Here is a 22,663-nt window from a genome sequence, read left to right as displayed (position 1 = left end):
TGCCATTGACACTAAACTAAGGGTGAGCTGAAGTGTTGATCCAGCAGATGTCAGAGATTTGGGGTTCCATTGTGGTAGACTGTGGGCTTCCCTGATGGGCTCTGTGGTAAAGAATCTGCCTGCAATGCAGGAGACTGGGGTTCAATCCTTGGGTCCGGATGATCCCCTGGAGGAGGGCATGGCCACCCACTCCAGTATTCTTGCCTAGAGAATCCTTGAGCACAGAGGAGCCTGGAGGGCTGCAGTCCATGGTGTTGCAGAGTCGGATACGTCTGAAGTGACAGAGCGGCAGCAGGGGTAGACTGCACGTTAGTATGTTCAAATGGAAAGTGAAACCCCGCAATTAGCGCTGCCTTGATGGTTAATTGATGAAACTGGAAAATTTTAAATGTTGAAAAAAAGTAGAGAGATAGGGAAGAGAGAGAAAAGAAAACATGAAAGAAATTGAGAGTATGTGAGAGAGAGTCATAGATTTGATGCAACGGCCTTTCTTCTAGTAAAATTTCTGTCAGACTTAAGGCATTGATTATGAAAAAAAGAAAGAAAACCTTTGGGTTGAGGTATATAATTTGTCTGCTGATAATTTGCCATTTTGATCTACAAATATAACATTTTCACATGTTTCAGCATAATATGAAATATCTAACTTGGTCTGACTTTTAATGAGTGTTCAGTAGCAGTCACTGGCTTACTTTTTCTCATATAATGCAGTATAGAAGTTGGCATATAGTTGCCTGTAGTAGTCTCTTATGATCCTTTGTATTTCTCTGGTGTCAGTTGTAAGTTCATCCTTTTTCATTTCTGATTTTATTGATTTAAGTCCTCTTTCGTTTTTCTTAATGAGTCTGGCTAAAAGTTTATCAATATAGTTATTTTTGTCTCTCTCATATTAGCATTCTACAATCCTGCAGAGATTCTAGGGTTTCGGAGTCCTGTTGGAAAAAGAATGGAAAGCAAACTTTCTGAAGACAAGAACAAGAGAGTAAAAGAATCTGTGTTCAACAAATTTTTGTTGAACCTTTACAAATGGCAAAAGGAAACAGAATAGACATTCTTAGGGAACGTGGCCAGAAGTGGCCATTAAGTAGGATGAAATGTCTTCAAAACCCCAGGTTTGTCTTTAAATATCACATGATGGTCATAGTCTACAATATGTCCAATAGTTTTTTCTGTTGTTCTTCTGTCCTCAGAGAGAAGATCTGAAATGTTCTCAACCCTCCCATCCCAAACACAGACAAGTGTCAACTATGTGAGGTGATGGATGTGTTCATTATCTTGACTTTGGTAATTATTCCACTATATATCTATATGTACATATGTATATGTATATGGAAATGGGATGGAAAGCATGAATTCATGCTTAGTTGCTCAGTCATATCCGACTCTTTGTGACCCTTGGGACTGTAGCCCACCATGCTCCTCTGTTCATGGAATTCTGCAGGCAAGAATACTGGAATTGGTAGCCGTTTCCTTCTCCAGGGGATCTTCTTGACCCAGGGATTGAACCTGTGTCTCATGTGTCTCCTGCACTGCAGGTGGATTATGATCGTGTGGTATACTTTAGATACATACAATTATACTTATCAACTATTCCTCAATAAAGTTGAGGGAAAAAGGAGAACAATGTACAGTGTGGGTTTTTCCTCAAGAATATGTGGTCTATCAATTAAAGAATTCTGGGTTTACAAACTGCATTAAATCATGAAACAGGGTTAAGAGGATGTAACTCTTCATTTTGAGGACTGAAGACTGGCTTTGCATTTATTCCTAGAGACCAAACAGTCAATTAGCTATTGCCACAGATCCCTATAAATAATTTCTTTCTGATTACTCATCTAGCTATGAAGATTATTATGATAACCCCACATTTACCTTATCTTTGGTGCTTACAAGCTGCTTCTTGGTATTTGCCACTCTTGAATCCCCTCACCTCAATTAAAACCTACTTAAATTTCATCTGGAACAGTTTATTCTCAGCCTTTATCCATAAAGGGTAGCAAATAAAATGCTTGCACTAATGACTGGGCTTCCCTCACTATGGATTTTGCAGTGCCTTGGGAATGACATAATTCTCTGGGAATGAAAGCAAAATTTTAAAATGCTTTAAACAGGTATGATGATAAACTACTAGTTAATACATAAATCCATATAACTCTCTTCTTTATAATTATCCAGGACTTGTCTCAATGCCAAAACTATATTCTTATGCATATACATATGTTTATACCTAAGCTTCTACTAGAAAGTCTTAGAAAGACATGCCTATATTCATATAGATTGTACAGTATTTGAGAGTAGGTGTCATGTTTTCTCCTTTGATGGTCATATTCCCAATTTCAATAGTAGCAAAATGAAAATGATACAAATAGGTGAAATTTGAATACAGCATGATGCTCAAAAGCTTGTTTTTTATCAGATAGATTTTTATTTATTTTGGAATCTTTGACCTGCAGCCTATTATTTAAACAGGGCTCCTTGGATCCCTTGGTTGGGAAGATCTCCTGGAGAAGCAAATGGCAACCCACTCCAGTATTCTTGGCTGAGAAATTCCATAGACAGAGGAACCGGGTGGGCTACAGTCCATGGGATCGCAAAAGAGTTGGACACAACTTAGTGACTAAACAGCAACAACTGATTACCAATCCTTTTGGATTTGCTTGAGTAGCCTGAAGTTGCCAATAACTCTAGAGTACTTTTCTCATCCTTAAGTTCTTTACTTGTATGCATTACTTTTGATGCATATGTATGCATTTGACACATTACATGTATTCATATTTTATATGTCTGCAGTATAGAATACAAACTGATAACAAAAATTGGAGTTGAAAGGAATATAGACAGTTAGTGGAGAATTATACTACAGCTTAAGCACTAACAGTGGCAATAAATAATAGCTATGGAAGATTTTGTCAAACCTAGCGTGTTAAGGAAAAGGAAGGAAAAGAGAGAAACTGCATCAGAAAGCAAGAAAAGCAAATGGAAGAGTAGGATAAAAATGAAAATAAAGATTTAATAATAAGGGAAGACAAGGCAGTTGGCTTCCAAATCAGTTGTCCATTCCTGTGCACATCAGAAGGTTGTTCTGAGGGAAAATTAGGCTGAGACTTAGGTATTAAAATATGCGCCCGACTATAATTTCCTAATTGTCTTTGTCATCTCCTCAATCCCTGTGTGCATTTAGCTCCCTCTGTTGGATTGGTATTGTTTACACACAAGTGATACTTGCTTTTTGAAGATGCAGCCAAACAAAATTCCCTTCCAATATTTTACACTCAAAAGATGAGGAAAATGATCTCTTCTTAGTGTTTCTACATTTGTATAAAGCCTCTAAGCACCAACCAAGACGAACTGTTTGCACAACTCACGACTTTTTCTCCAGGTCTTTATTCTAGTAAAGAAATCTAAGTATTTTGTATCTTTACCACACTGACTCTCTCACATCAACTATTTGAAATTGCAACCACATTAAGGGAGAACTTTGGAAATTTTCCTATTACAGGGCAATCACAATAATTTTCGGTAACCACTAGACCTCTTGTGATTCCATGACTTTAACGTAATAACAAATCCTTCATTCCCAAATGGGTGAAAGGTACAAATTTTTATAATAGCTTAAGTCATGTTTGGAGATAAAACATGAGGACTAGGAACTCCTAGTTTTGGAAGATTTTGGAGCAGTTATAACAAAGGATATAAAAATGTTTCACCTATGAATGCTTCATAACATGCAGTGTGTGATGCTATGCCTCGTTTCTTACTTTGTGGAGTCTCTTTCAATCAGTTTTTTCTTTAGTTTACTAATTTTAGGGAATAAAAGAACTTATAACTTCATTTTAATGAGATTCACAAACTTTACCCACTTTTTGTTTCTCCTACACAGCACAATTGATTTCTTAAACTACTACAGTGTGGGTTAGAGATTGCAACTGACTGGGTCATAAGATTTCTGGGCTGTCCCAGAGTTTAAATGCATGCTGGACTCTTCTGTTCCCTAGAGTAGAATAACTTGATGGACGAACCCTGCTATTTCACCCAAGGCCTCAGTGTTCATCTTGTTGAGAATGACAATGGCCTACTACATATTGACTTTTCTATGAGTCTGATGACAAGATCACTTGGTTTCAATTTTCCTATAGAATCTAGGGGGGTGTGTGTGTGTGTGTTTGTGTAGAAGTCAAGGGACTGGTGAGGGGATGAGACAGAGAAGGAAAATTTATATGAAATTTTGAACTTTATGTTAATTATAAAATGTTTCCCTTCATAGCATTATTTTCTACCATACTCTAACATATTAAAAGTGGAAGTCATTGCCTTTATGTTACTCAAGTATCATATGATGTAAGAAAAAAAGTCTCTTAATCTGCATTTGGTAAATGAGATAATGTCAAAAATCAAGAAAACATCCTGGAATCCAAATGGAAGGAAGTTGAGTTAAGCCAAAAGTTATTCTATAATGAAGGATTGTTGTGTTGTTCAAGAACCAAGAATGCTAATCTCTTGACTTTTTTCTTTCTGGGGCCATATGACTCTATCTTTGTGGGCATCTATTTCATGTCTCTCTGTTTATAGATCTGGCTTTATTGCATTCACGTGATCCTTTATAGATGCCCAGAAATATGCCTATAGGCTCCATAACCTTCTATGACTGGCACCTACCAGTAACTTAATGTGGTTTCTGTGTACTACATTTTCATTCTCAAGGGAAAGAATATAATTATCTCAGCTTGTGTCATGTACATGATTTAATCAAGAAACTGGGCTGTCAGCCTAGGATAGGGATGTTTCAATATCTACTTCTGGAAAGGTAGTATCAGACTCTCCAACAAGAGGTGTAGAAAAGAAAGCAATGACAGATTTAATATTAACATCTACTTTAATGTGCAAATGATGCTTTTTAAAAATTTTTTTGTTTATTTTACTTACTTTTGGCTGTGCTGGGTCTTTGCTGCTACATGGGCTCTCTCTAGTTGTGGGGAGCAGGGGCTATCCTCTAGTTGTGGTGCATGGGCTTCTCATTGCAGTGGCTTCTCTTGTTGTGGAGCACAGGCTCTAGGGCTTGCAGGCTTCAGCAGCTGTGGCACATGGGCTTAGTCATTGTGGCTCCTGGGTTCTAGAGCTCAGGCTCAATAGTTGTGGCTGTTGGGCTTAGTTGCTCCACAGCATGCAGGGTCTTCCTGGATCAGGGATCAAACCCATGTCATGGCATTGCCATTAAGCCATCAGGGAAGCCTTACTAACAATTCTTTGAAAACAAAACAAAACAAAACAAAACAATTCTTTTTTAAAAAAAGCCTAATTCTACCACTAAAAGTTAAATTGAAAATCAAAGTGTTTTTTCAATAAAACCAATATAAATTCACTCAAGTAGATACTAGGGAATATATCAATGTAGTAAAACTAACCTACCAGTTTATTTTTTTTCCAGGGTATCTCTAAAATTTCTAAAATATGAGAGTTGTTGACAACAGCTTTCTTTCCTATAATATAGTCAATTTCATACTAGTGAAATTCTGACATTATTCCACTCTTAGCTGAACAGCAGTATAGCAATAGAAAGTTAGGGTGTTCCAAAGACAACGTGAAAGTTGAAATATATTTTGAGTTCTCTTGACACCATTTGTACAGACAAATGGAATTACTGGAGGATTTGTACAATTTTGCAGTCTGTATTAGGTTTCAGAACTTGCATACATACAAATATTCATTCAGTTGCATAGAGAAAATTTAGGGCCAACAATAACTTTGGTATTTATTAAAAGCAGGTCACCATTTTAACAGTGAAATGTTTTGTGCTAAAAGCAGAAATAGTTCGCTTTGCTAGATTTGTTAAGGCTCAAAGAATACAGGATTGGTTTTTGGCAAGGATAATTTATAGCACTCAAAATACTCCTAAAGCCAAACACTGTTATGTTTTTTAAAAAGACAAGGATACCTATCAGATAGCACTGTTCATATAAAGGAAGTATCTGTTAAGGTTGAAATGAATAGGAACTATTTTGTGTTATTGCAATCAAATTCTATCTTAGAGACAATGATAAATAATTAATAGTGTCCATTAACCAGTAGGCATGTTAGAATACTGACCTTTCCAGTATTTTTATCTACTGATTATTTCTACTAAATTTAATTTCTAACATTCTTCACTATCTAACTAATTATCTTAATATTCTACTTTCCACAACTCTGTTAAAGGAAGGGAGAAAGGATGAACTAATTAATAATCATTGTTCATATTAAAATAAGCCACCTGCTTTGCATAAGTAAGCATATTTAATCTTTACAATAACACACTGTAGATGACAGTGTAACATTGAACAACACAGATTTGAACTGACTAGGTCCACTTATATGTGGGTTTATTTTCATGAAATACATATTACAGTACTACCTAAGCCACAGTTGGTTGAATCTGTAAATGCAGAACCTTGGGTACAGAGGATAGGCTATAAAGTCATCCTGGGATTTTCCACCTCTCGGAGGGTCAGTGCCCCATCCTCTGGACTCTTTAAGGATCAACTGTATTATATTATTTAAGAAGAAAAACATTGAGTATCAGAAAGATTAGCTAATTTATTTAAAATCAAATAGATAAGATCTGTATATCTAAAAAAAAAATCCCTATATACTGTGTTAATGATTTCTCATTTCTTATTATATTGAGTTGAATGTGCTCAGCATGGGTTTCACAATCACCCATCATCTGGTGTCTTCTTAGTTAATCAGCCTTCCTTTATACTACTCTCCAACACGTAGCTTCTTTTTCAGTTATCAGTCTGCTTCCACCTCCAGGCCTTATTTTATCCATTCTAGAGCTAGAAGACTCAATCTCTCTTGTATATCAAATCAAAACTTAAATACTCTATGACAACCTCTACCCTTATGATAGGTAACATTCCCTACTCTTTGTTTCTGCTTTTTTGTCTGCCTGCTGTTTTCCCATGTCTCTCTCTTTCTCTTTTTTTTTTTTTTTTTGCTGTTGTCTAACAAACATCTCTTCAGACTTCTCAACCTGTCTTATTTTCTTCCATAGCATCTCCTCTGGCGTGTACATGTTACTCTCTCTCCCACTACCTGAGAAGAAAATGGGCTGCTTCTCTTCCAGACTGTTTATATACTACACAATTAGTGACCATGTGGCCATACTATCATGTACAAGGCTGGGTGGAGAAATGTATGTAATCTAAGGATTGATTTAGCACCTGCTTTTATGAATGTTTTAATTCTCTGAAGAAACAAATTCTACATGAAAGCAGATTTTTATCTCAATGTGAAAACATAAGGAGAACTTTTTTGTTTTCTTTGTTATACACACACACATGCAATTGTGCTACTCTCTATCATAATGGATAGCAGAAAGCAAAGAAGGAGAAGAGAGATTTTGTACTTGGTAAAGTACACATCCTTCAATAACCTATTTCTGCCCCTCTCTTTCTGGTATTGTTATCTATTTTCTTGCTGTATGTGACTGACATTAATTCAAAGTTCTGAAAATAATATAGTCAATTAAGTCAAATTGGGAAATATCTTGCGTGGTAACCTGAGGAAATTAGTGACTTTTAACCTTCATGTCAGAAATAGTGATCCTCCAAAAAGATCAGAGCCTAGGATCTCATGATTCGGCTGCCAGATTTAAGAATCATCAACTGCTTTGTGGTTTCAGACACCATTTTTCCCCCAGTGAATTACTGCTTACATGGAGCAATGTAATTCATGTTTTCCTATATTTAGCTGCATTCCAAAGAATTTCATAAGCATTTCCCTGAGCTCATTTTCCCATCCTCAGTCTGAGGGCATGCAGCAAGAGGGGAATTTTGATGAATGTACTAATATTTTGTATCTTGGAATGTAGATCAGGGGTATTTTCATAGAGAGGTGAAAAGGGATTGGGACTGGTGGGAACAAAAATGATTTCTTGTGGGAATCCTCACTATAGCTGATCATGTTTTCGTACTGAATTTGTGATTTGTGCGCATCAAGAGAGGCTTCTATATTGACATGCCTCTCCCCTTTGATCTTTTACTTTACCTGAATCTATGAATGTAAATATATCATATTTTACCATTCTATTAATGCTGTTGTTATTGTTCAGTTGCTAAGTCATGTCCAACTCTGTGTGACCCCATGGACTGCAGTGTACTAGGCTCCTCTGTCATCCACTATCTCCAAGGGTTTGCTCAAATTCATGTCCATTGAGTCAGTGATGCTATCTAATCATCTCATCCTCTGTCGCCCTCTTCTCCTTCTGCCTTCAATCTTTCCCAGCATCATGGTCTTTTCCAATGAGTTGGATCTTCGCATCAGGTGGCCAAAATATTGGAGCTTCAGCTTCAGCACCAGTCCTTCCAATGAATATTCAGGGTTGATTTCCTTTAGGATTCACTGGTTTGACCTCCATACAGTCCAGGGGAATCTCAAGAGTCTTCCCTAGGACCACAGTTCAAAAATATCAGTTCTTCAGTGCTCGGTCTTCTTTATGGTGCAACTCTCACGTCTGTACGTGACTACTGGAAAAACCATAGCTTTGAGTATACAGATTTTTGTCACCAAACTGATGTTTCTACTTTTTAATATGCTGTGTGAGTTTGTCAGAGCATTCCTTCCAAGGAGCAAGAGTCTTTTAATTTCATGGCTGCAGTTACTATTCTCAGTGAGAGGCTGTTTCCCCAACTTGCCTGCAAATTGTGAAAGAAGACAGAAGCCACTAAAAAACAAAAAGGTAACAGAGGAAGAATCAGTTGTTCTAATTTAATAATTAATCTTATTTCCCTCCACAACTAGGACAGAAAATATTCACTAGCTATGTGACCCCAAAACCATCAAACCTGGGATCCACATCTTCAAAAAATGAGTTAGCTTTCCTAGGGTCTGACTTCTGTCTTTTTGAGAGTGCACATAAATGTTAGGCATCCGTCCTAACAGGTCTAGGCAGAGAAACGGGCAGTATAGCTCCTCAGTCTCAGATCAATGAAGGTACTTGAAAACTGGTGCCTCAATATCTTTTGCAAGAAATTCTTAGCTCTTGTAGTTGTACATATTCAGTTTTTATTTTTTTCTTTCTCTCTTTAGGTTTTTGTTACACTACATTTGCAATTCAAAATTAACCCCTAATGCTCCAAAGGAAATCATCTCATCGAAATCAGGCTGAAAGTAGATTTAGTCAACTCCAATTGGAAATTTCATCCCAAAATTCAATATTTTATAACCTGTGATTGGTATGAACTTGTAATTCCAATATCATTTAGATGTAGGAAATTTGAGAGTACTATTCTACTATTTATCTTTTCCAGTAGAATTTTTTGATAGATTCCAAGGATTTTATGATATTTATATAATTTCTATTTTACTCAAATAATCACCTTTTAATTGAATTAAAGGCCATTGAATGAGGCTATATTTTATTTACTTTAAACTGTCCTTCTATAAATTAATACTCATTTAAAAATTTTGTTTTGACATCAGAAGACATTAATACATTTTTGTTGAATGAATAAACAATGAACTAGTTCTGAGTATGAACGGTCCAATAATAAGCAAGCTTTTTTTACCCTTTAAAAAAAGTTCTGTTTATAATTTTTTATCAATAAATAAATTTCCTCATATATGACTCATATTTCATGAGTAACTTACTCAGGCACATACTAAATATTTTGGTAACATAAGACTATATTAAACTTAGCCCTTGTCATCCATCAACTTTCAGTCTAGTTGTGAGTTCCTGGGAAATACTTCAGTTTTGACGCTACAGAAATCTCATGCCAGAATTTTTTTTTTTTTGCTAGTACCAATTAAAGATATTTTCTCTCAAGTTCCATGAGGCCAAAGTATACAACGTCTGCAAATTACCTGACTCCAGAAATGAGATCTTGTGTAAGCATCACAAAGAAAGCCCAAAGTTACCAACCAAAGCATTTTTAAAAGTCAAACATCCTTCCCTAGTGGTCCCGGTAGATATAAAAAAATCGGAGGATGAAAAAGTGGCATTCTTCACCTGTCTCCACATATTTCCTTGTCAGAGCTGCTTCACCTTAGCTTTCCTGGCAACCAATGTGCTTGGACTAGAAAAGCAGAAATGATGTCAAAAGTCTTTTCGAAGTCCAAGAAGCTTTTGCTTTCTTTGTGCAGGAGCTTCAGTATAACTGAAGATAATAGATTTCCATTTTCTAATAAAAAATATGATTGCTTCTGATGCTAACTAGTAAGAAGTTACTGACAGTGTCAGAAACCTGGAACTTACTGGATCAATGAGGAGGGACTGCTGGCCTCTCAGGCAGATGAGGATCAGAAGAAGCTGAGCCATGGAAGCCCACCAAAACCACAAAGCAGTAACGCTGCCACTCTACTTCTATCCCCGCTACAGAAGACATGTGAAACATTTTTTATACAGTTCTCAACTTGTGGTAAGGAATTAAGCCCAAACATTTTTGTCAACCATGCATTTTGATTTACTAAACATTCAAGAATGCACTTTCTTTTCTTCCTTCCATAGATTTCTGTCATGATTTTATTTTAAAAAAAAAAAGCATAACTTTGTCTTTACTAATTCATTCCCAGAAGTGCTTACATGTGTATAATACATTCACAGTCCTTTCTTTAGTTCTCTGAGGACTGCAGCATACTGAAGCAGGAAGACAGTGGTGTGAACACCAAACGAAATCAAGCAGTTGCCGGCATCTAACAAGCTTTGCTGCTGGGGCCTCGTAAAGATAAATACTCATCCATCCAGCGCCTTCATTTCTGTAATGTCTCACTGTCCAACTTAATAAATGTTTTCTTGCTGGTTTTTTGGCATCTCTTTGAATGAGGAATGTAAACTGAAAAGGCCTAGGAGACAAAAACTGGCACAAAACTTGATGATGAATAATATCAGGAGACACACAGACTAGCTCAGTAGTCCCATAAGCAGTGCCACGGTATCTACCAAAGAACAGATGGATTTGCTGCCTGGGATGGGGCTGTTACATAATTTCCAGAGACATGAAAAAATAAGAGAAAAAAATAAGGACAAAACCAGGTCTGATTTTGTGCAAATGGCGGATAAGTATAAAACAAGAGATTTATAGAAAGGATATTAAAGATAATTTAAAGCTTAGTAAACAGAACCATCAACATATATAGGGGATTCCCTGGTGGCTCAGACGGTAAACAATGTGCCTCCAATGTGGGTGGAACCTAGGTTCAATCACTGAGTCAGGAAGATCTTCTGGAGCAGAGACTCACAACCCATTCCAGTAATCTTGCTGGAGAATTTCATGGACAGAGAAGCCTGGAGGGCTACAGTCCATAGGGTCACAAAGTGTTGGATATGACTGAGAGACTAACACACACAACACATCAACATATATTTAATCTTTAGATATTGAAAAAGGGAAAACATGATGTGAGTTTTTCTAAGAACACTTCAAAAATTTGGGAGAAACTTCCAGCAAAATTAGACAGAAACTATTATTTAGTTTTCCCTGTATTTATACTATGTCATGAACTATTACTGTTTAAAAGTCTAAAAAGCCCCTGGAAAATTATGCTCATCTTTCCCAAGCTGAATACCACTTAAAAAAAAGATTTCATCTTGGTGCTGAAGAGTCTGACTAAACTTCAGTTCAAACATTATTACCCAAAGAATCCCTCTGTTTTTCATATTTAAAGTTTCTATTTTCTTTTCACATATTAGAGAGCTTTTCCCAAGCTACTCTGTTCAAATCTCTGATTCAAATTTTGACCTCATCTGCCCAGATAATCTGAAATGAGTGTCTGTTAACTCAGACCCACCCAGTAGGTGGGTAGTTTGGTTACTAACTATCCTTTAGGCCTTTGGGAAAGCAATTTTGTGCACAGTGGATGGAAGAGAGGGGTTAGAGACAGTGTTCCTGTGGGCAACCTTCCCCTAGGATCCCTGGAGGGATGTTAGATTGGACAGCGAGGCAGTTAAGAATATGTTACTTAACGTTTCCAGGGTTCTTCCAAGTCAGTAACAAAGATCCTTATAACTAGAAAGTTTCCCTCATGTTCCAAGATGATTTTTGGAACTCCATCCTTTCTATCTATCAGAAGCAAGGAGAGAGAGGTGAACCCTCCCTCACTGTTTGAACTTTTTCTTTACAATCCACTGGCCAGAACTGAGGGTCACACCATGTTGCAGAAAAAGCTGAGAAATGTTGCCATTTTTCCAAATATCCATGGGCTTAGCAAAACATAAAAAATGAGATTCTAAGGAATAAAGAGACTATGGAATCACAACTAGAGAGAAACTCTGGTGCATGGCAATGAGACATGGTGCAGCCAAAATAATAATAATAAGTAGTACGGTTCGCCGAGAAGGCAATGGCACCCGACTCCAGTACTCTTGCCTAGAAAATCCCCTGGACGGAGAAGCCTGGTAGGCTGCAGTCATGGGGTCGCTACAAGTCGGACACAACTGAGCAACTTCACTTTCACTTTTCATGCATTGGAGAAGGAAATGGCAACCCACTCCAGTGTTCTTGCCTGGAGAATCCCAGGGACGGGGGAACCTGGTGGGCTGCCGTCTATGGGGTCGCACAGAGTCAGACACGACTGAAGCGACTTAGCAGCAGCAGCAGTAAGGTTGAAACCCAGAACTGTCTGATTTCGAAGCCCCTGCCCTCTGCATTGCCACAGTAAGGTTTACTGAAGAAAAGAATATTTTACTGAATGAAAAAATACATAAATGAGTGCATGTGTGCCCACATGCACATATGGGTAAGGGGTCAGCACAGAAAATAGTTAAGAGCCTGATTTTGGAATCAGCAGCCCTGGGTTCCAATTTTGGCTCTGCCGAGACTGGGGCTAGGGTGCAAATGAGGCATTCACCTCTGGCTCTAAATTTAGGGAGATGCCAAAAAAACTCAGTAATCCAGATAAGTCATACTTGACTGAAATGCTTTTAAAAGTTAAACTTAATGCAAAAAATAATCCTTGGTGAATAAGCTATGTACACAATTTAAATAAAGTCCAGATCTGACCCTGAAAAAAAAAGAGATTATGGATATCGGGGGACAAATAGCAGTATATGTCTCAGTAAGAAAAGGCTAGAACTGTTTATTTAAATAAAGAACATGTTTGCTTATAATGTTCATCATTGTTCTTCAAAAATAAAAATAACTCTTCTAAATTTTGCTGGTGTATTGGAATTAGGTTAGCTTTACATTCCCTGGGAGGAAGTTAGTTACTCTCAGTCAAAATTTTATGAGTTTTTATGTGTTTTTAATAGTCATTCATAATCTGTTAACAGTTTATCTCCTACATTAAAATTACTTCCCTGATGGCCCACTGGTTAAGAATCTGTGCTCCCAGTGAAGAGGGCACAAGTTCCATTGCTGGTTGGGGAACTAAGATCCTGCATGTCACAAAGCGTGATCGAAAAATAAAATGAAGTTTTCTAAATAAAGACATTTCAGTAAGCACACACATTTTCCAACTCAAACTATTTACCTCTGTAGTTAATTATAACATTTTAAGGTTTACTTAAATTCTTTGTTGTTATTCATTGCCCAGTCATGTTCAACTCTGCGACCCCATGGACTGCAGCACACCAGGCCTCCCTGTCCCTCACCATTTCCCAAAGCTTGCCCAAGTTCCTGTTCACTGTGTCGGTGATGCCATCCAGCCATCTCATCCTCTGATGCCCTCTTCTCCTTCTGCCCTCAATCTTTCCCAGCATCAGGGACTTTTCCAATGAGTCACCTGTTCGCATCAGATGATCAAAATACTAGAGTTTCAGCTTTACCATCAGTCCTTCTAATGAGTACTCAGGGTCGTTTTACCTTAAGATTGCCTGGTTTAGATTGAATTCTAAATATAACCTATTTGTGGACTTCAAATGTGGCTCTAGTGATAAATAACCCATGCGAAAGATATAAGAGATTCAGGTTTGATCCCTGGGTCAGGAAGATATCTTGGAGCAGGGCATGGTAACCCATTCCAATATCCTTGCCTGGAGAATCCCATGGACAGAGGAGCCTGGTGGGCTATAGTCCATAGGGTTACAAAAGAGTTGGACACGACTGAAGTGATTTAGCATGCATAACTTATTCTTAGTTTGTCCCTTTGTTGCTTATGGTCCATAAGAAGAGTTATAAACACTATGTGAAAATTGTATGTTAGTACATGAAAGTTAGGAGGGTACCTGCATTTGTTGGAGTCAAGGACTCATGAATACTTCTGACAAGTCTTTTGGCCAAACTGAATGTGTCAACTTCTTGCAGAACTGCTTTTTATAAGAAAGAACAGGAAAAGTACAGTTGGGCTGTGGTTCATATTTACTCATCTTAATCCTAAACACTATTAAGTTGCCAATAAGACAGTGTTCTATAGAAATACTCATGGGTATTTACCATGTGAGCTGGACTGGAAATACAGTGGTGGGTAAAATCCGTGACAATAGCCTTCAAACTACTTGTGATTCAACTTCAGATTTTTTTATAAAACAGGCATAAAAAATTTATAATCTTTAAGATGATACATTTACATTCTAATAGTTGTGTTTGTAAACGGCAGAAACAAGGGAAAGTATGAGAAGTTTATCCTTTTTACCATGTTTAAGAAAAAAGAATTTCCATACAAATTGTGAAATAATTTGTTCTAGTTCTATGAAAAATACCATTGGTAGCTTGATAGGGATTGCATTGAATCTATAGATTGCTTTGGGTAGTATAGCCATTTTGACAATACTGATTCTTCCAATCCATGAACACGGTATGTTTCTCCATCTGTTTGTGTCCTCCTTGATTTCTTTCATTAGTGTTTTATAGTTTTCTATGTATAGGTCTTTTGTTTCTTTAGGTAGAATACTCCTAAGTATTTTATTCTTTTTGTTGCAATGGTGAATGGTATTGTTTCCTTAATTTCTCTTTTCATTGTTAGTGTATAGGAATGACCATTACAGTATACTAACACATATATATGGAATCTAGAAAGATGGTAATGATAACCCAAATGCAAAACAGAAAAAGAGACACAGATGTACAGAACAGACTTTTGGACTTTGTGGGAAAAGGCGAGGGAGGGATGTTTTGAGAGAACAGCATTGAAACATGTATATTATCTAGGGTGAAACAGATCACCAGCCCAGGTTGGATGCATGAGACAAGTGCTCGGGCCTGGTGCACTGGGAAGACCCAGAGGGATCCGGTAGAGAGGGAGGTGGGAGGAGGGATCGGGATGGGGAATATATGTAAATCCATGGCTGATTCATGTCAATGTATGACAAAAACCACTACAATATTGTAAATTAATTAGCCTCCAACTAATAAAAATAAATGAAAAAAAAAGCAAAAAGAAGTTTTGGACCAGCACAACTTAATGCATGTATAGAGTAGGCTTCAATCCAATTAGGAATGTATATAGTATAGCTGTAAAATAAGCACAAAGCTGGGACAGTGTTTAAAGCATACTCAACACCTTATGGGTGAAAAACAGGTGTCAGGGACTTCATGCAACTTTGCTTCCTTGCCACTGACTCTGCTTTGCTATGACATCTTGGTTACCTATTGCTGTGTAACAAATTACCCCCAAACTTAGTAGCTGAAAGCAGTAGACATTAATCATCTTATAATTCCAATGATTCAGGAAATCAAGCCATGACTTTGCTGGAGATTTCTCCCAAAGTGTTGTCTGGGACTATAGTCATTTCAAAGGTCCTTTGAGAGAGAATCTGCTTTCAAGTTCATTCATATGGCTGTTGACTAGCCTCACATCCTTACTGGCTCTTCATTGAGACATCAGCGCCTTGCCATGTAGGCCTGTCCACACAGCAGCTTACAATAGGGCAGTTGGCTTTCCTTAGGGTGAGTAATTGAATGAGCAAAAGAAGGAGTACCCTGGATGGAAGACACTGTCTCTTTATTATCTAATTTTGGAAGTAAGTTTGCATCACTTTGGCAATTTTCTATTCATTTCAAGGGCCAGCCCACACCCAAAAGGAGGAAATTCAACACAGATACAAATATCAGGAGGCAGAAAATGGAGAGCATCTTAGAGAATGCCTACCACATCTTGTGAAGTAATCTGACATGTAAGAAAACACATGGACTCTACGGACGGTCCCTCAGACTTAACGTAGGATCCGGGCTCTACATCTTGCTAACTGTATGAATGTGGGCAAGGCTCCACTTTCTATTGTGAAGATGAATAAATCAATGCTAAGATATTCTATCATCCTTCAGTCGAAAATACATAAAATGGGCAGAGTCATCGGTAACTCTGATGACTGTGTTTAGGATTAAATAGCATAACTTGTACTTAACCTATAGGAGGCAAGCAGCAGGTATCTCCCTGTTGCTGGTAGAAGTAACAGATTATTTGTAAACTCAAGAAAAGCAGCTGTCCACAGTGACTGTACCATGAACTTCCTCAGTTCAGCATTGGTGCCTTCTTGCAGAATAACCAACATATTTATATCTTCAGAATTCAGTAAAAGTGGTGGTTATTTTGGACCATTTTCTGTCAGAAGCAGAATATTATGACCCAACTGAAAGGAGATATTTTTTCAGAGGTTTTTTTTCTCTTCCTGGTGCTTGAGTTCAGCCAAGATACAGCAATTCCTCATTATCCCCAGTTAATAGTTAGACCTCTACATGGTCTACTTTGTACTCAGTAATGACAACATAACTGGAGTGTTTTGATAATTTCTAGATGTTACATTTTAGAAGGAGGCATGGGCAACTGGGACCATGTCCAGAAGGAATGATCAGATTGATAAGTGAACTGTAAAATCAGCCACATGTCATAGTAAAGATGAACTACTAGAAAGAGAATATCCATTTAGAGCAGAGAAGACTATTGTGGTATATGGTGCATGCATGTGTGTGCACTCACTTCAGTCATGTCCAACTCTTTGGGATATTATGGACTGTAGCCTGCCAGGCTCCTCTGTCCATGGATTCTCCAGGCAAGAATACTGGAGTGGGTTGCCATGCCCTCTTCCAAGGGATCTTCCCCACCCAGAGATCAGACCCACATCTCCTGCATTGCAGGCACATTCTTTACCTCTGAGCCACTGTGGAAGACCTGTGGTATATGATAACCACCTTCAAATATTTTTAAACTGTGATGTTAATGAAAGATTATACAGGTATTTGTTGTTTTGAAAGTTATCACTGACACAAATATGTTTCTAGGTCATTATAGAGAAAATTTTCAGAAAGAGGTAAAATGGACAGAATTGTATTTGAATCTTAGTTCTGCCTCCTAACAACTGACCTTAAGAAGTTCATTTATCTCTTAAGTGTTGGTTTCGGAATCTGTAAATTCACAATAACAATTATATATTATGGATCTATCATTTGCTATGCACTGAACAGGTTGCTTTGTATATGGCATTAATAGTGCTAAAGATGGTTATTATTATTATTATTTTTTTTACACATAAGTGGGGAGCTGTGTGGCAGTAAGTTTCAACCATTTGCTGGAGTTTCTCTTCGGTATTTGTGTTTGCACTTGAAGCAAGCTGGTGCAGAATATCTAAGGGCAGTTACTTACTAGGTTAGTGATCAAACCTGCTATTAATGATATCTCACTTTTATATGGTTCTATTCAGAGTAGAAATTGAAAATGAGTACATGGGGTGGACTTTTAAACTCCCAAGACAATGAGATGTTATGATTTATAGGATTCATCAATTTATCTTCACAAATGCTAATTAAAAGGTTAAAGAAAAAAGGTTAAAGAAAAAATTAAAGTCATAGTAGGGATGTTGAAGTTACATCAGGTGTTTTTTTTTTTTCTTTTTATGGTCAATATTAGAAAACTATGAGAAATCAGATTTTTCTTTGATAAAGTGTTGATAAGGTCACATGACCTCTGAATATCAGAAATTTTTCCTATGAAATGAGCAAAGTACAATAGGTAGTTTCTCTTAGTTCATTTAGTTGAATCTGTATAAATAGACAGAAAATTACTATAGGAAGTGGGTATGACAAATTAATAGACTTTCTTGGGTTTTACTTCTTATGTTCACATATCATGAATTATGTAAATGAAGTGTCATCACCTTTTATATTTATTTATACTTATCCAATGTAGTGTTTTCCTCAGGTTGCACAGGTTTATTCCATTAAGACTTGAGTGGAAATCACTACTTATATTGGTTTGCAAGTACAGTGATTTTAGCCATAAATATGACTAAAAACTTGAAAATTTTTTAAATTATACAATTGTTGTCTTAAGAAGGATTTTAATTTTTATTTATAATTAAAAGAAAGAGTGAGGTAGAGTTACATAAATAAAAGGAAAACAAAGGATTAGAGAAACCATGATAAACGTTGAAGGCAAGGAGATACAGGCTATTCAGAACTGAAATCTTCAATAAATAAAGCAAAAATTTAGAAAGAGAACCCATGATTAAAATTATAATTCAATACTTGAACCTAAATATTTATTTACTTATTTTTATTTTTTTTAGATTAGTTTTTTTTCCCATTTATTTTTATTAGTTGGAGGCTAATTACTTCACAGTACTGTAGTGGTTTTTGCCATACATTGACATGAATCAGCCATGGATTTACATGTGTTCCCCATCCCGATCCTCCCCCTCCATCCCATCCCTCTGGGTCTTCCCAGTGAAACAAAATATTTAAAATGCTCAATGCATGTGGGAAAAAAAAGATCCAGAATAGTTAGTGCTAAGATATTAAGATATTATTGGAATTAAAAGAGAAAGAAAGAATCCTTTATGCAACAGTAAAAGAAGTAAAAGTCATCTGTAATATGGGTAGGATCAGGCTGTCTCAGATTTCCCACACAACATTCAAGGACATTCAGTGAATAAATTTTATTTAGGAAACTTAATAAAATACAACTTTACTTAAGGATTTCATATCCAGTGAAAGTATCCTTCAAGTAGTAAAAAACAAACAAACAAAAATTATAATTACTTGTATGCAAAAATTTTTGAGCTTTTTTGGAGAAATTTATTAGAAGATGAAGTTCATCTCACCACATGATAAATAAGGTAACTACAGCAAAAAATTCATGTGAGTACATTGGTAAATGTTGAACTACATTTAAAATACATAGAAAAACATTTTACAGTGCTTGTGAAAGGTTGTTGCTGAATCATGCAAAGATGCCGGGGTTCTTGGCCTCCAGAGGAGAAGAATTCAATCCAGGGCCAGAGACGAGGTTTGATCGCTCAGAGCTTTTGTGTGATAAAGTTTTATTAAAGTATAAAGGAGATAGAGAAAGCTTCTGACATAGACATCAGAAGGGGGTAGAAAGAATACCCCCTTGCTAGTGTTAGCAATGGAGTTATATACTCTCCAATGAATCCAAGAGTGTCTAGAGGTTGTGAAGACCTCACCAGATCTACTCCCATAATTTACATTTTAAGATAACAAAATTATCCAGAAGGTTTAATCCAGAGACTGTCCTGAGGCAGGATACCTTATTGTTATATAATCCTTGTAAAGACCAGACCTACTCCCATAATTTATGTTTTAAGATAACAATAATTACCTTATTGTTATATAATCCTAAGGAATGTAGAGGAAAGAAAAGTAAAAAGTTTGTCCTTTCTTCCTCCTTGAGTATTCCAGACCTCTTTCTCCTTGGGGACCCCTAGACTTCGTCTCAACCTACCTAGGAAATGACTCTCTCATTTGGACTCTGTTCTTAATTCTTGACATATTAACTGCAGGTATCATGGTGACAGATGGGAATGTAAATATGATACGCCTTCACAATATACACATAAACCTCATAATTTAAAAGTGGGGCTTACAGAAAGCTTGCAGTTTACTTCATGTAAATATTGAGGAGCAAATGACTTCATTTCAAACTGGAATAAATCAAGGAACATAAGTATAAATTGATTTAATATATTAAAGTAAACATTAAGAAAGTAAGTTTATTAACTAAATTTAAATGATGAAATAAGGGGAGGGTAAGAAAAAGAAATGTGTGTGCTCAGTCACACTTGATTCTGGCCCCTATGTAGTCCACCCGGTTCCTCTGTCAATGGGATTTTTCAGGCAAGGATATTGGAGCAGGTTATCATTTCCTACTCCAGGGGATCTTCCCAACCCAGGGATCAAACCTGAGTTTCCCACATCTCCTGCATTGGCAGGTGGATTCTTCACCACTGATCCACCTGAGAAGCCCTAAGAAAAAGAAATAGGCTAATGTTATATTGCTTGTGATGAAGAAACAAAGGACACAGTTTTTTTGTTTCGTTTTGTTTTTTTCTGTATTTTTAAAATGCAGAGCTGAAAGTAAGATTGTTGTTCAATCACTAAGTCATATCTGATTCTTTTGCAACCCCATGGACTATAGCCAGCCAGGATCCTCTGTCCGTGGGATTTCACAGGCAAGAATACTGGAGTGGATTCCCATTTCCTCCTCCAGGGGCGCTTCCCAACCCAGGGATCAAACCCACATCTCCTGAGTCTCCTGCATTGGGAGGTGGTGAATTCTTTACCACTGAGCCACCAGGAAAGATAACAAGTTACAAGAGTAATCCATATCATAATATAAAAAAAAAAAATCAGTATTTTAATAATTACAAATATACACACCACATAAAGAAAAAGCATTACATTCTGAAAAGACCTTTTGAAAACTATAAAAATAGAAAAAATAACACAAAGTGAAGTCAGAACTAAGACTAGACATATTCACATTATCAAATATAAATGCTTATTTATGGTTGTCAGGGGGAAGGGATAGTTAAGAGAGTTTAGGAAAGTCAGGTACACACTACTATATTCAAAATGGATTACCAACAAGGACCGATTGTACAGCACACGGAACTCTGATCAGTGCTATGTGTCAGCCTGGATGAGAGGGGGATTTGAGGGAGAGTGGGTATAAGTATACATATGGCTGAGTCATTTTGCTATTCACCTGAAACTACCGCAACATTATTAATTGGATGTACCCCCATACAAAATAAAATGTTTAAAGTTTGGGGGGAAAAGGCTCTATGAGAGTAGGAGGGAAAATGGTTTAAAAGAAAAGACAATTTTCATTTTAAAAATAAGAGTTTTAGATTGATTCATGAAGCAAAACCTAACTCTGTACTGTGTATATGACACACACGTAAAATCTAAAAAAAAAAAAAAGTAAATAAAATGTTTACAAGTAGGAAATGTGTACCAAGCAAATGGAAACAAACAAAAGCTATCAGAAATGGCAGTGTAGCTTGGTGGCAGAACAATCTTTGGTTTCAGTATAAATGTAAAGGCAAGAATTATGTACACATACATGCACACACACATACCCAATCTGTTTTGAGACACTGGGGAGCTAAGCATAAGGATCTCAGGGAGAGTCAAAGATACCAGAGACAAGAGTAGTAAAGACAGGAAAAAAAAAAAAAATCACTTTTCCTTTGAACATTTGTCATTTTGTGAGCTGCAGCCGAGAGAATGAGAAACCATGGGGTTTCCCGCAGTCCTTTCAGAATTTGGAAGCAAAAATTGGACTTCAGGTCCTTCTGAAGAGAAAGATCTGACATATAATCCAAGCTGCCAGATGAAACTCCTACTGGGCTGCACTTTGAAAGTAAGGAAAAACAGACTAGATTAACCCTCCTAAAGAAGTTAGAAAAGATTCAATTCCTGATTGGATTAAAGTTATCTGCCTTCAGCCTGTTTGGGTAAAACAAAAATGAATCATCTCTTGGAGAAGATAATATCATCTCAAGCTTCAAATTATCTGTACAGTTTTTTAATTTAAAATGTTGGTCATTTAGTCAAAATATTACCAGACAGAAACAGAGACAGAAAACATGACAAAAGAACAAAGAGGAAAAACAGCCAATAGAAACAGAACCACAGGAGATGCAGATACTGGAGTTATCAGATGCAAGTAAGAACTGATTGTTCTTGGACTTCTAAGTAGGATTTAAAAGGTTGTGTCAAGCCTATAGTCTCACAGTTCATAACAAAGGAAGAAAGATAAATTACAAAAAATACTTTTGAAAAAGCATCATAGAACTGTGGGAGCTATGAGAACAAAATGGTGCTAAATTATATAGAGAGGAAAAACATTCAGAGGTGAGTAGATAAATAGCAGTTGATTTTTTATATGAGGGAATTCGCCAGTTCTTGGTGTGAGCTGAAGTTTGTGGTTTGGCTCAGACAGAGAGAAACATTCAAAAGAAGGAGAAACCAATGTAGCCTTTAGAAGTCACTTGGGGATAGAGAGACAAAATTGAAGGTTTGAAGTCCACAGATACATAACCATTTTCCACAAAAGACATTTGCTATATTCTAAGACTATGTAAGAGGCTGAAATCTAGACTAAAATCTTTTTAAATTCAAAGTGAAATTTATTGCAGTCTCACAGAACTTGGGAAACAAACACTTGAAAATAGAAAAGGCAAGAAACAAACAAACAAAAGACCCTGATGCTGGGAAAGATTGAAGGCAAGAGGAGAAGGGGATGACAGAGGATGAGATGATTGGGTGGCATCACCAACTCGATGGACATGAGTTTGAGCAAACTCCGGGAGATGGTGAAGGACAGGGAAGTCTGACATGCTGCAGTCCATGGGGTTGCAGAGAGTCGGACATGACTGAGTGACTGAACAAAAACAAAGAAACAAAAGTCCTAGAGTATAGCATATTGGAAAAGACCTTGATGCTGGGAAAGATTGAGGGCAGGAGGGGAATGGGGTAACAGAGGATGAGATGGTTGGATAGCATCACAG

The sequence above is a fragment of the Cervus elaphus genome, chromosome 28 (genome assembly GCF_910594005.1).
Source record: "Cervus elaphus chromosome 28, mCerEla1.1, whole genome shotgun sequence".
Classification (NCBI taxonomy): Eukaryota; Metazoa; Chordata; class Mammalia; order Artiodactyla; family Cervidae; genus Cervus; species Cervus elaphus.
Note: the sequence above shows the minus strand (reverse complement) of the source record.